The sequence below is a fragment of the Coptis chinensis genome, chromosome 4 (assembly GCF_015680905.1).
Source record: "Coptis chinensis isolate HL-2020 chromosome 4, ASM1568090v1, whole genome shotgun sequence".
Taxonomy (NCBI): Eukaryota; Viridiplantae; Streptophyta; class Magnoliopsida; order Ranunculales; family Ranunculaceae; genus Coptis; species Coptis chinensis.
Window position 1 is genome coordinate 5,844,238 of NC_141459.1, and position 15,323 is coordinate 5,859,560.

At 33.8% G+C, this 15,323-nt stretch overlaps 1 pseudogene across 1 annotated transcript; it reads left to right on the forward strand.

Annotated features, from left to right (window-relative positions):
• Window positions 1-1,439: 1,439 nt before the first annotated feature.
• On the forward strand, window positions 1,440-3,212 carry LOC147501446 (putative acetyltransferase At3g50280 pseudogene; annotated as a pseudogene). The gene has a single exon (XR_015219815.1). The product of XR_015219815.1 is annotated as a putative acetyltransferase At3g50280 pseudogene (transcript).
• Window positions 3,213-15,323: the final 12,111 nt, after the last annotated feature.

A 15,323-nucleotide genomic window follows, 5' to 3' on the forward strand; every position in this document is an offset into this window, starting at 1 on the left:
CGCGATCCCGACCACTCTATGTCTACCCATTTGGTTTTATTATAATAGATTTAGATTCCCAGATCTAGAAATTTGACAGTTAAAGATGGCATGCATGCATATATGGTAAAAAGAAGAGAGTAACTAACTCACCTATTGTTATAAAAATTGAAGCTACATATGCATGGGATTGCTAATGTTGGCTTTAGCCTTTCGATTTGTCTTCTTCGTAATATCAACTACATTGGACGTGAGTGCAAGAGGGGTTTGGACTTCAGAGAGAAGTTATGTAATAAGGTAGTAAAGAAGAGAGAGGATATTGGGGTTTGTAGAGGTCATGCGTTTTTTAAGGTTTTAAGCATTGGAAGTGTTTTCCAATTTTTGGAGGGGATTGAATTAGAATGAACTGAATGAAAGCTTTAATTAAAAACCCAATTGTTATGAACCCAACCGTTTCACTAATACTGAACCCCCATACACAACGTGCACCTTCTCATCTGTTGTGCGTTTACCCTCTGTAACATTTAAATATGAGTTTAATCAATCTGTATCCAATAAATAATGTGTGAAGACTCAATCACACCCTTCTCAAATCATTAAGTGTTTTAATAAAAGAAGCCCATGCAAGGGATAGAAACATATTTATAGTGCTTGAAGAAGGAGAAGAGCTCCATGATTTGTTTAAATTTTAGTGGAGTTGTTACGCATAAATTTAACTAAGGAGATGAAGGTGGAAGGCCTTTGTGGTTGAGGGAGATGTAAGGCCTTAGTTTTTTTTCAGTTTCGGTTTAAGCATCACTACATGGATGTGAGTACCCTGTTGATGCGTATTACAAGGAATGATTAAGTAGAATCCATAATCCATATGAACATCATGTGAACATGTGTAATAAAGTCGTAGTGGTTATCTTAGAATCTCTTAAATAAAAATTCATATTAGTAGACTTTACAAATTAGATTGGCAGCGGTCTAATTTAGTAGACTTTACACACCATGGTTACAAACTGCCAATCTTAATTTGGTTAATACTGGAGCGTATTCCAAGCTTACATCTTGGGGTTTAATATATTTCAAAATCATACATAATATAGATGAAGACTTGTCAAAAGTGTATTTAATGTGTTAAGTAAACACTTTAAATGTTATTTATGAGACCTTTCAAATGTCCACATTACCCCATAGGTGTCAAAAAACGTTCAATGTATGAATTGAACACAAAATATTTTTTCTCTATTAAATTTTTATTAATTAAAATATTAATTACGGTTAGGAATCCAATGTATAACCAATGTATGCATTGAACACAAATTATTTTTAATTAATTGAAATATTGATTACATTAGGCATCTAATATATGCATTGAATTTGTATTTAAAAACCCTCTTTATACAAATCCCCACACACATCTAACTCAGATTCCCACGCGATCCCGACCACTCTTTGTGTATCCATTTTGTTTAATTATAATAGATATACATATATACCACCCAAGTTTTTTTTTTTTTTTATCATTTTTTTTTTCTAATCAACTTTCTTTTGACAAGATAGCAGGACAGTGAACCCAGGCCCTCATTTTTTTTGACAATTTAAAAAGAGATTGATTCGGAGAGGCTACCCCCACACAGTCACACGAGCAACAATCAACAATATTTATCAATTTACACCACCACCACCCCCAAATACTATTTAAGCTTCGGAATGAAGACACACAGAGACAGAGAGAGCGAAAATGAGTTCTGCAAATACCAAAGTTCGGTTCATTTCCACTTCGTCCATTCGTCCAGCGACTCATACCGAGTCAATTCAGCGTCTTGATTTAACACCATGGGAGCTGAGCCATCTCGCTCTCAACACCATTCAAAAAGGCCTTCTCTTCCACAAACCCAATGATGACACGTGGATCACTCAACTGAAAACTTCTCTATCTTGCACACTCGATCATTTTTTCCCTCTCGCAGGTCGTTTAGCTACTGAAACACATGATGACAATACCATCTCAGTTTTTATCCTATGCAACGATGCTGGAGCTGAGTTCGTCCACGCTACTGTTGATCTCACAGTAGCCGACATTCTGGACCCACTTTATGTACCCCATATTGTTGACGATTTTTTTCGTCTCAACGATACAATTAATTTCGATGGTCAATCTCGACCGTTACTTTCGGTTCAAGTCACTGAGTTAACCGATGGTATTTTTCTTGGGTGCACCATGAATCATTCTGTCGTTGACGGTTCGTCTTTTTGGCATTTTATAAACTCATGGTCTGAAATTAGTAGAAATCGCTCAGCCCATCAGATTTCTCGTCCGCCTAATTTCAACCGTTGCTTTCATAATTTACCCATTCGAATTCCTGTGCCGAGATCTGAAAAACTCACTAGATCACACATGCCCGCACTGGAACAACGAGTTTTTTATTTCTCACCCCAAAATATAGCAAAACTCAAAGCAAAAGCAAACCTCGATATAACAAACAACAACATAATAATATCTTCTTTACAAGCAGTATTAGCACACGTTTGGCGAGCTGTCACACGTGCGAGGAAAGTTGACTCTGATGTGGAAGTAATTTATATGGTGTTAACAGGGAACCGAGCCCGGTTAAACCCTCCATTACACGAAGACTACTTTGGTAGCGCAACTGGCTCGGGTTTGGCGAGTGCAAAGGCTACTGAGTTGGTGAACCAGGGACTCGGATTTGGAGCTGAGTTGTTAAACCGAGGGGTCAATTTGCATAATGATGCAATGATTCGCGACCGTTGGGATAATTGGGTGAAAGAACCAAAATTTTATTTGGATGGTTTGCCTACTGATAAGCCTCTTTTAATTACGGGGAGTTCACCAAGGTTTAACATGTATGGGAACGATTTTGGATGGGGGTGCCCTATAGGGGTGCGGAGTGGGTGTGGTAATAAGTTTGACGGGAAAATGACTGTTTTCCCAGGTGTAGCTAAAGGAAGTATGGAAATTGAAGCTTGTGTTTCCCCTAAAACGTTGACGGCTTTAGGAGAAGATTCCGAGTTCATGCAGTTTGTAGGTATGTAGGTAAGGGTATTACAAAATCCAAGGATTGGCGGGTCTGAGCTCCTTGGTTCAAATCCAGTTATATGTAAACCCTAAAACCCCTCCTTTTCAGGTTGTATAATATAACCTCCTTATTATTATGCCGCCAGCAAATAATTTTATTGTTTCAGGTTGTATCAACTTCATGTGTATTAAAAGAGAATTAATTGTGCAACTTTATCTTCTTCAAATGGTGGGGTTGATTTGTATGCTATTATTCTCTATTTGACACATTTTTCCTACTTTTCATATGAACTTGGTGCTCTTTTGATGTTATTTTTGCTATGTAATTTATTTTTGCATATCAATTTGACTATATAAATTATTTTAGTATAGCAATTTGACTAGTACAAATTTAATTTTTTTGCATGTGTAGCAATTTGACAATGCAAAATTACTATTGCATAGAATTTGTCGAATGCAACTTGTAAGGGACATCCCATCAGTTATGTCTCAACATAATGCGACCCCTAGACATACGAACGCTCATCGCAATCGTTACATCGGAGCACTCATATACTCAGCAGATTAGTGACTCGTCACTCGACTTCATCTTGTGACATCATCACCTACTACTGTCATCATTATCACCTTATCTTTAAGCCATTTTTCCACTGTAATACGTGCACCATTACAATCATGCACCATCATTACGGAGAACACCATCATTACATTCTATGTCACTTCAGATAGACCTATAGCTGCTATCTACGTGCCTCTCATAGGCACATATCATCCATCTCGACCGCACATCTGTACTCATCAGTACACGTATCACACCCGATGCTCACTCTCAATAACTATAAAAGCCACCCTTCAGAGCTACGTGTGGCTTAATTCCAGTTTCACTAACACGGTGCTGGATACGTAGCCATCTTCTTACTCATGAAGAGCAGCCATTAACACTTAACAAAACCATCCCCTCCTTATTATCCCAACTTAAGAACTAAGTCTTAATCCTTGATGTAAATTTAGACATTTATATTTGGCTCCATCAATGTTTGATTCCTTTAGAATCCCACAACTCACTCAACTCTACCCCCAACAATAATCCAAGCCTCTCCCCACTTTTTTCGATAGAAGATGAAACACCTCCCCCTACCACAACCGAACTTGCCGATCAGTTACGATTACTACATGAACAATACGATGCCTTTAAGACTATTCACCCCGATCCACATGCTAACGGTTATGAAGCAGACAATCAAGTTGAAGCTGTCACTTTAGCCATCGCACCACGTTTCCCCACCGTCACTAATCAGCATGGAAGCAAAGATATGTCTCATGGTGTCCTGCACACCCTCCAAAAATTCGATGATTCTCCCCTCACTGCACCAAAGAGATCCAAGAGACCGCCGCCCTCTTACACTTCCAACAGCCCAAGTTCACGATGTACAATGGCTCCACCTGCCCTTTTGAGCACATAAAGAGTTTCCTCCAATATTTGACGATGTACACTCACCTAGACGGATTACTATGTCGTCTTTTTCACTCTACCTTTAAGGGTCCAACCCTTAAATGGTTCTTCAACCTACCCGCCACCTCCATTGCTAGATTCTCTACCTTCAAACACCTGTTTGCCCAGGAATTTTATCATAATCGTGCCAAATAACCCACCATGGCCACCATCTTCAAAACCCAACAGCGACCTTACAAACCACTTGAATCTTACCTCCAACGCGTCAAGAAAGCCATTCTGTCACTTGACCACTTTGCTCCTGAGTCGGTCATCATTATTGCCTTAAGGAATGGCCTAACCCCCACTTCTCCACTCAGTCATTCTTTGCTACAAGGCGACCCAACCACTTTGAGCGATCTTTATAAGAAAATGGATAAGTACATCATGGAAAAAAGTGGCCACCGCATTCATAGAACGAACTGAGCATGTTGCCGCTACATCAGATCGCGAGCCCGGACCTAAACACCCCCGGGACCCCAACACTGATCTTTATCCCAGTCAGCCCCCACGCTCTTCACCATTTCCTTCCACCCAACCTTTATATATGATATTGCCCCTTTGGTTTTACAAGTATGCGAACCATGCTACACATCAGTGTTTTTTCAAGTCTTTAAACCTGTCGCTTTAACATCTTTCCGATAGTTCAATTTTTTGAATTCTAGTTCAATTTTTTGAATTCTAGTTCTAATCTAAAAAATAATATAAAAACATTAGGAGGGGTTGAATATAATTTCAATAATGTGAAGGAGGGTTTTTAAATTATTTTAAATAATATGAAGATAATTCTAATTTCAGTAAAGTGAAGGAGTTTTTATAAATTGTTTAAAAAGAAGGGAGCTTATTATAATAATTAAGGGAGGTGGTTCTAAAATCTTAAAATAGAGAGATTAGAAATACACTGTTCGGTTGAGAAGTGTGCCTCCTAAAGACCAGGCTATCATATAGTATAAATTCCTCAAACAAAACAATTATTCACCAAAAATGTAAATACTAAGTTATTCCATTTTCAGTTTTGAGTTTATATGCTTGTCTTATTGACAATTTACCATCATAATTTCATACCTCAAAATCAAGTAGACAATCTATTAGAATTTGTTAGTCTGTTAATATCATGGACAACTTCTTACTCTAATTTAGATTTAACTTTGAGTTGAGTCTTATCAAACATATCTCAATCCCAAATCGAATTGGGTTCATTGTAGAATTTTCTTCTTCAAATAGTTTTCATTACTGTAAAAAAAAAAAAAAAAAAAAAAAAATAATTAAGCTCTTTAGTAATATTTCAAAAAAATTTACTTAAATAAAAATTTTAATGTAAGGTGTATGTTGTTTGTGATGGAGACCAGGAAGGAGAGAAGAAGACGAAGAGCTTTGGGTATTTTGTTTCGTAAAAGAAAATAGGGGAAAGGGATGGAGTGTTAACGGGCTCGTTAACTAGTTAATATTATAGACACGTGGATTGCATTTTGTCACAGTTACGGTTATTATTAGAATATGTCAGTATTAGAATATGTCATATATGTAAAGTCCCACGTTTCTATAAGTGTGGACATCTATATTTAGTAGTTTCCATTATCATGATTTGGGTTACTTCATACCCAAGATAGGTTAGTATAAATATGTAACTCTCATAGCCCACAATCACTCTAACACTAATCAATCTCTCTCTCTCTCTCTGAATCAATCAATTTATATTATTCTCCATTGTTCTTCTTCTTGGTTTATCTCAATATATCAATACGACAACTTTCCTAACATCACCACTAACATAGAATTTAACATGGTATCAGAACGTCAGGTTCAAATCAAATCAAAGTTTAGTGGTATGTTAGGAGAGGAATCTCTCAAAATCAATCTCCAAGAAAAATCAAAATCAATTCTTTTTCAATTTTTAGTATTCAATTCAAGTCAAGTTTCAATCTTTCTTACAAGAAGAAGTTCTTCTACCTCGATTCAAGTTTCAATCTTTCTCTGGATGGATTAATTCTGTTCGTGGTACTGTTCACCGGTACTATTAATTGTCATGTTCATGGCACTGTTCATCATTACTGTTCATGACACTGTTCAAGGTTCTAGTTTCATATTATTATCAGTTCTCAGTATTAGTTTCTAAGTATTGTTTCGCATCCGCAATCTCTGTCTTCCGCCATGCATCTCTCTGTCTCAGTATTGATAATGAGGTGCACGTTCTCTTCAAGTAAGTTTTTTTTTTTTTTTAGAAGGCATAACCTCTCAGTATCTCCGCAGTTTTGTTTTAAAATCTTGCTATAGGCACACCCAGCTCAAGATTGCCTTTCGTCAAAGCGGCTTTCGGCGCTTTCTCTCTGTATCATACACTTACTATAGGCATGCCCACGCTCAAGATTGCCTTCATCAAGGCGCACCCGCGCCCTTCTCTCTGTATCACGCACTCGCTATAGGGGCGCCCACACTCAAGATTGCCTTCGTCAAGGCGCACTTGCGCCCTCCTCTCTGTATCTCGCACTAACTGTTCAGTTTTGTTGCATGGGGCGCATGCGCTCGATTTAGTCTTGCTCAAGGCGCGCCCACGCCCGCGCCCTTGCCTAAACATATCTGGTCCAGTTTTTCATATTCTTCAGAAGTTTCTCCTCGTCTCAACTAATATGATTTGGATAGAATTCCTGATTATTGGTTGGTTGATAAGTTCTATCCTTTATAAGGGTTTGACTCCCTATCATGTCATGGTTATGAGTTCTATGGTGTTTCACCGGCTTTCTATTTTATCCTTCTTATTGAGGAGCTTCTCATATGCTGCTGTCGTTGATGGTTCAGCCGCTTTTCAAGTTTTGATTCCTTTTATGTCGCAGTGGTGCCCGGTACTCAGGTGTTTCATTGACTTTTACTATCTCTTGTTGAGCTCTTTGGTTGAAAAGCACGAGCTTTATATTCATCTCTCAGGTTGCAGTCACATTATCACTGCACTATTCAATATTAATCTCTCAGGTTGCAGTCACATCATCACTGCACTATTCAGATTCATCTCTCAGGTTGCAATCATCTCACAGGTGTTTTGTTTCCAGTTTGTACCTGTGGTACAACTTCAGTATTCAGGTTAGGCCATTGTGTACACCGACAGTTTCACTTTCCAGAACATCTCGTCTCAACAGTTGTTTGAGTTCTTCAACTAAAGGCAGTTCTTTGCGAAAGGGGGAGCTGTATTCTTATCTTTTCTTTATGTCATTCAAGCTATAATTTGCAAGTTTACCTCTCTCTCAATATATCAATGTCACAACTCTCCTAGTATCACCACTAACATGGAATTTAACAGTTATTGCATAGCCGGACTCGTCCCCTATTTGTGCTCAGGAGTCCGGCTCCTTTATAACCGGGTATAAAGATGACATCTCTACAATTGTTATTAGAAATGATGCCACGTGTCCACCTTAACAACAACAAACTATGACGTTAGCTTCGTTTTTTCTTTTTCTTTTTTTGATGCTTTTATTTTATTAAGTTACTAGCAAGGTGTCTTTACATTTCTTGGTATGCATTGTTGTTAGAAAAACAAAGTTAATATACTCAATATATTCCTATCAAACACGTCAATTTTAACATTCAATTTTTTTCTAAATTGAATAATTTTGTATTATATTATTTTGAACCCTTGTGGTAGACACATATTTACCACCAGTTGCTCCACTATTACAAAATATGAAGTAAATTATTACATAATCTTTGCTGCACCGGTTCACTATTCACCTTAAAAAAAATTATACATTCACAAATGACTTTGGTAAGTAAATAGAGTAAGCATATATTAGATGAAAAAAAAAATAATGAATGGAAATTAAAATGAGAAAGTAAATTGTAAAGATATATGAATGATTTGTAGCTTGTTGGACTCTCTAAAATTATGCACAACAATTACATGGTGTATCTAGTTGATGTGTAAGCGTTTATTGGAAAAAAAATAAAAATAAAATTGATGTGTAAGCATGTTTTTGCTACCAGATTATTGTACAATACCATTGTAGCTTATCCATCTTGTTGTCGGTGTTAACTACTCTTTAGGAGTCAATTCTGAATGAACTGTTGCAAGTCTCGCCTGAATTATAGTGTTGGCTAGATGTTAAGGATTAATTATTCTGTCTTTCATTTTCCTTTCAGACCATATTTCCTACACGGTTGCACACAAATTTCATAATGTTCATAGCACCAATGACAAACCAATCAAAAGGGAAAAAACATAAATATCAAAGGAAAAATAGTATTTTAGGACAGTGACATAGTGTTCATGGTGCCAATGACAAACTTAAAGAGAAAACGAAACACATCTGAATCAATGAAAACTTATAGCATATAACAATATAATTTTATGAATTTACCAAGAGAATCGAATTCGTAATAAATGAAAAGCTAATGACAATATATGCAAAAAGATGCTAATTTTAGTGGTACAAATCATATCTCACTATTGCATTTGTGCTTGAATCCATGCAAATACCCTTACGGATGGTTATCAGTGTGCCTTGTTATTTTCATTAATTCCTATGCAAATACACAATAGTCTAAATTCAATGTTGTTAATAACTAATCCGTTTCTTTAGAACTAATAGCAATTGTTAGATATATGAAATTGATATATAAATGGTTCACACACACACACACACACACACTAGATGAGCCAATTAGGGCTGACCGTGTTTTTTTGTGTGTGTATTTAGGGGGGAGACCCTAATTTCCAATCAGGGGGATCCTAATTGGCTCATCGGGGGTAATATTCGTTAACCCTATATAAATATATCTAACGTATTTAAGCTTAGAAATAATGCAAACTAGCTTTCGAACCCGTCCTACAAACGGGTGCCTTTATATTAAATTATTCTAAAAAAAATTAGCAATTATGTATATATGCATAATTAGCTATGCATAGTTATGAGATCGATATGAAAATTATATTAATCACTCATTCAAATTTCTTGCACCACTCTCTATAAAAAGGAAGCACCAAACCTTGATAAAACCCATCAACTTCTTTTTGTTGTTAGGGTTAATAAGTTTGATTGAAGTTTTGTGAGAATGTTAAATATGGCGAAAATAATATTGAAGCTACTTGAATAACAAGACATTCCCAATCATAATAAAAAAAATTATGATAAACACTACTTAAAATACAAAACTATATTTTTCAAGACATTTATTCCCCCTACATATAATACAAACATATTTTAGGGTTATTAGTTCAATGCATTTGCATCAAGTTTCTGATTTTCCATTAATTATTCTTTAAGGTTAGTTCAATGTAGTACGTTGCATCCAGTTTCCAATTTATCATTAATTATTCTTTGAATATAATTCAATGCAATAATTGCATCAAGTTTTCAATTTCCTGTTAATTATTATTTGAGGTTAGTTCAATGCAATTGCATCCACTTTATGATTTCCCATTTGTTATTCATTAAGGTTAATTCAGTACAGTTGCATCCAGTTTTCGATATTTCGTTAATTAGTCTTTGAGATTAGTTCATTGCATTTGTATCCAGGTTTCAATCTCCTGTTAATTACTCTTTGAGGTTAGTTCAATACATATGCATCCAATTTATGATTTCCCATTAATTATTTTTCTAGGTTAGTTCGATAGTTTATAATTTCTAGTTATTTATACTTTGAGGTCAGTGTGATACAGTTACATCCGGCTTTCAATTTCCAGTTAACTATTCTTTGAGGTTATTTCAATACATTTGCATATAATTTATGATTTCCTGTTAGTTAATCTCTTATTTTAGTTTAATGCAGCTGCATCCAGTTTCTGATTTTCAGTTAATTATTCTTTGAGTTAGTTCAATGCAGTTGCATCCAATTTTCGTTTTTATATTAATTGTTCTTTGAGGTTAGTTCAATGTTTTTGCATCAAGTTTTTGATCTCCCGTTAATTATTTTTTGAGTTTAGTTCATTGCAATTACATCAAATTTATAATTTCATGTTAATTATTCATTTAGGTTAGTTCAGTGCAGTTTCATCCATTTTTCAATATTTTGTTAGTTAGTCTTTGAGATTAGTTCATTGCATTTGCATCCAGTTTCCGATTTCCCGTTAATAACTCTTTAAGGTTAGTTTAATACATCTGCATCTAGTTTCTGATTATTTATATTTTGAGGTAAGTTCGGTGCAATTACATCCGGTTTCTGATTTCCTGTTAACTATTCTTTGAGGTTATTTCAATGCATTTGCATTTAGTTTATGATTTCTCACAAATTATTCTATGAGGTTAGTTCAATACAGTTGCATTTGGTTTTTGATTTTTTGTTAATTATTTTTTGAGTTTAGTTCAATGCATTTGTATCTAGTTTCAGTTTCCCATTAGTTATTATTTGAGGTTTGTTTGATGTATTTGCATACTATTTCCAATTTCCCGTTAAATATTTTTTAAGGATTTGCATCCAATTTCTAATTTCCTGTTAGTTATTCTCTGACGTTAGTTTAATGCAATTGCATCCAGTTTCCGATTTTTGGTTAATTACTTTTTGAGTTTAGTTTATTGCATTTGCATAAAGTTTTCAATTTTCTTTTAATTATCCAATGTGGTGTGTAATACCAACTTCTACTGATCCATCGGTAGTGTCCTTGCAAACATGACATAAAAAATAAATTATGCTTGATTTATTATGTGGGATCATCGAAGATTATCCAGTTCTCAATTTCCCGTCAATTATTATTTAAATTATATGCATTACTCACTATGTAGAATCTTCAAATATTATCTAGGAATGAGTGTTGTTATATTAATTATTCTGAAAAATATTTGCAAATATGTAGAACTATTATATATTAATATTATATTGATCACTCATCCAAATTTCTTATAATGTGAAAACCTCATTCTCCAAAAAAAAAAAAAAAAAACTCGTCTTTGATAAAACCCTTCAATTCAACTTCATTTTGTTGTTTAATAATAGAAGTTTGATTGAAGTTTTGTGAGATTGCCTAATAAGGCAAAGTTCATATATATTGAAGCTACTTGAATAGTAAGGAGTTCTCAATCATACGGAAAGATATAAGATAAACACCATTTTAAATACAAAACTGTACTTATAGAGACATTCCCACAACATATAACCCAACTATGTTTTGAGATTAGTTCAATGCATTTGCATTTAATTTCTGATTTTCTGTTATTTATATTTTGAGGTTGGTTCAATGCAGTTGCATCCAATTTCTGATTTTCTGTTATTTATATTTTGAGGTTGGTTTGCACGGTTGCATCCGATTTCGATTTTTCGTTAATTAGTTAGTTCAATACATTTGCATCCAATTTCCAATTTCTTGTTAATTATTTTTTGAGGTCACCCAATGCATTTGCATCCGGTTCTGATTTTTCATTAATTATTATGTGAGATTAGTTTAATGCATTTGCATCCAGTTTCCGATTTCCGATTTCTCGTTTATTATTTGATAAGGTTGCATTTGCATCTAGTTTTCGATTTCTCGTTAACTATTGTTTGAGGTTAGTTCAATGAATTTGCATCCAGTTTCCGATTTCCCGTTAATTATTTATTGAGATTAGTTCAATGTATTTGCATCCAGTTTATTTTTTGAGATTAGTTCAGTACAGTTGCATCTGGTTTCCGATTTCCCGTTAATTATTCTTTAAGGTTAGTTCCATGCATTTGCATCATGTTTCCAATTTACAATTAATTTTTCTTTGAGGTTAGTTCAATGGAGTTGCATCCAATTTTTGATTTCCCATTAATTAAATATTTGAGGGTTAGTTCAATGCATTTTGCATCCAATTTCCGATTTCCCGATAATTATTTTTTTATGTTAGTTCGATGTATTTGCATCCAAGTTTTGATTTCCTGTTAATTATTCTTTGAGATTAGTTTAATACAGTTGTATCCACATTCTGATTTTTTATTAATTACTTTTTAAGATTAGTTTAATGCTTGTATTTGCATCCAGTTTTCGATTTTCTGTTAAATATTATTTGATGTTAGTTCGATGCATTTGCATCCGGTTTTCGGTTCCCCATTAATTGTTCTTTGACGTTAGTTTCATTCAGTATTATATATATTTTAAAATATTTGTCATTATTGTTTTGCCGTTATTTTTTTTTTCATTTTCTATTATATATTTTGTGATATTATTTTTTGTATAATTTAATTTTCCACATGTAATTTGTTTTGGTTTGGTATATAAGTTATTTAAATCCAATGTCCACTTTAACTGAATCTCGTTATTCCGCCAAATATATGATATTATAGAGTTGAAAATTTATATTATAGTGTTGAAAAATTATAAATTCATAAATTTAATTGGAATATGTCATAATTATTATGGTTTAGAATTGTGATTTTTGGAATCCTTAACTATGAATAAATGTCTAAATCTCACAGTGGATGACGCATCAAATCTAAAGGGTTTTAGGAAAATCGTTTTCGGTAGAAACTATTGTTTTTAGCAATTTAGTTTTTTGTATGATATTTTTTTTTCCGTAATTAGTTATATTGTTTAGGAAAAGTTGGAGACTTTGTGAAACTCTAGATAAGATTGTTTTTTCGTATTTAGCTATAGTGTTTAGGAAAAGTTAGAGACTCTGTGAAACTCTAAATGAGATTGTTTCCTTATTTATATCATATTTTTTTTATAATTAGTAATAGAGTTTAGAAAAAACTGGAGTCTCTCCGAGTGTTCAAAAAAATAGATTGGTGAGGGTATAACTATAATATATATATCTAAGGAATTGGAATATGTCGTAATTATTGTTGTCAGAATTATGATTTTTGAAATCCTTAACTATGGATAAATGTCTAAATCACACAGTGGATGACACATCAAATCGAAAGGGTTTTAAAAAAATCATATTTAATGGAAACTATTGTTTTTAGCAATTTAGTTTTTTGTCTCCGATTTTTTTTTCATAATTAGCTATATTGTTTAGGAAAAGTTGGAGACTCTATGAAACTCTAGATGGGGTTGTTTTTTCATAATTAGCTATAGTGTTTAGAAAAAGTTAGAGATTCTGTGAAACTCTATATGTGATTATTTCCTTATTTATATCCTACTTTTTTATAATTAGTAATAGAATTTAGAAAAAATTGGAGTCTCTGCAAGTGTTCCAAAAAAATAGATTGGTGAGGATATAACTATAATATATATCTAAGGATAAAGATAAATATTTGTTTTCTATTTTATCTCCTACTTTTTCTTAATTAGTCATAACACATGGACACCCAAAAAATAGATTGGTGAGGATATAGCTATAATATATATGTAAGGATAAAGATAAATATTTGTTTCCTATTTTATCTCCTACTTTTTCTTAATTAGTCATGACATGTGGACACTCTAAAAACGCTTCCTCAATTGAAGAGAGTAGAGATATCTATTATAATAAAACACAATGGCAAGACAAAGAGAGGTCGGGATCGCGTGGGGATCTGAGTTAGATTGGGGCAGATGTACGATCTAGAACATTTTGAAACTCCTATTCAATGTCATTTAAAAGTATTAATGACATTTATTAAGTGCTTTTAAGGATTGTATTAAAAAAAGTTAATCAATTACTAAAAAAATACAGCTGTATTAATAGTTATATTTAAATTTCTACACCATTTAAGAAATTTTGAAACGTCCATTTCCACCATAATACAATGGAATTTTTTTGGGTGGATGAATTGAATGGCTTTTGAAATCTAAAAGTTTTCTCTCAAACAATATATTTTGAACCCTTAATGCTTTCCATCTAATTACTATGGTCAGTTGGTGAGGTCAAGTTTAAAGCCCCAAAATTGTTCATCTCTCCCACTGCCTTCTCCAAAAATGGGTGGCCAAGATTGTATTAGGATTTAGGCCTAAGATATGATGGAGGATTCAAGTGAGATGAACGGCTTGGGCTTGGGCTTGGGCTTGGATAAGAGTAAAACATGTATTTTAGAAAAGAAACCCCGACGCCCAATTTTAAAGACCCGCGAACTTCTTGGGCAATTAAACTCTCTTTGCCGTAACTCCCTCTCTAATCTCTATTCACTTCTTCTTTATTGACTTGAAAACCGAAAATGCCTCTAATGGAGTCTCTTAACTCTCCCACTATAAATATAAGCCTATACACAATCACTCCCATGTTTAGTGAGATATTCCATCTGTTCTTGATTTCCAAAAAGTTACTTGCTGTAACCATCTCATGAAAGGTCTTCAAAAGGTACGAATTGCGAAAGTATTCCCTAAATTTAAGTAGTTCAATATTATGGGATTTGATATAATTATTGTGATTTTGTTTTATTTTCATCCAAATTTCAGAATTTCTTTGGTACATAGCTCTTTCTAAATTCTAATGAGTTTCAAGATAGTACATAACTATAAATGTGAAAACTGTTTTTTTTTTTTCAATGTACGCGTTTCCATGATTGATCCTTTTTATATTTTTTGTTGTTCTAATTAAGTAGGAATTTCATTATTCCCTTTACCGAACAATTTCAGTTCTAATGGAGGAAAGGAGAGTTACATCAGGGAAGTCCTTGGATTGTACATCGAAGATTAAATCATCGTGGCAATTTGTCACCTCTATCCATTGCTTTTGGTATCGTAGTGATGTTCTAGAAGAAACATAAGCCTTTATGTTTGCACCACGATTTTTCGGGGAACCTGGTGTCTGAGATAGATTTAGGTATTTTTGTTCCTACATTGCACATAACTTTTGGGCTGACATTTTAATATATTTTTTTGGGTGCGTATTGGTTTGCGATTCATGTGATTTTTATTATTTTTGTGGTTTGTGGGCTGAATGCGAATATTTTTCTTCCACTCTGCCATAATTTGATGTAGCACTCACGGAGAAAGAAATATGCTAAGAGAAGTTACCTAAA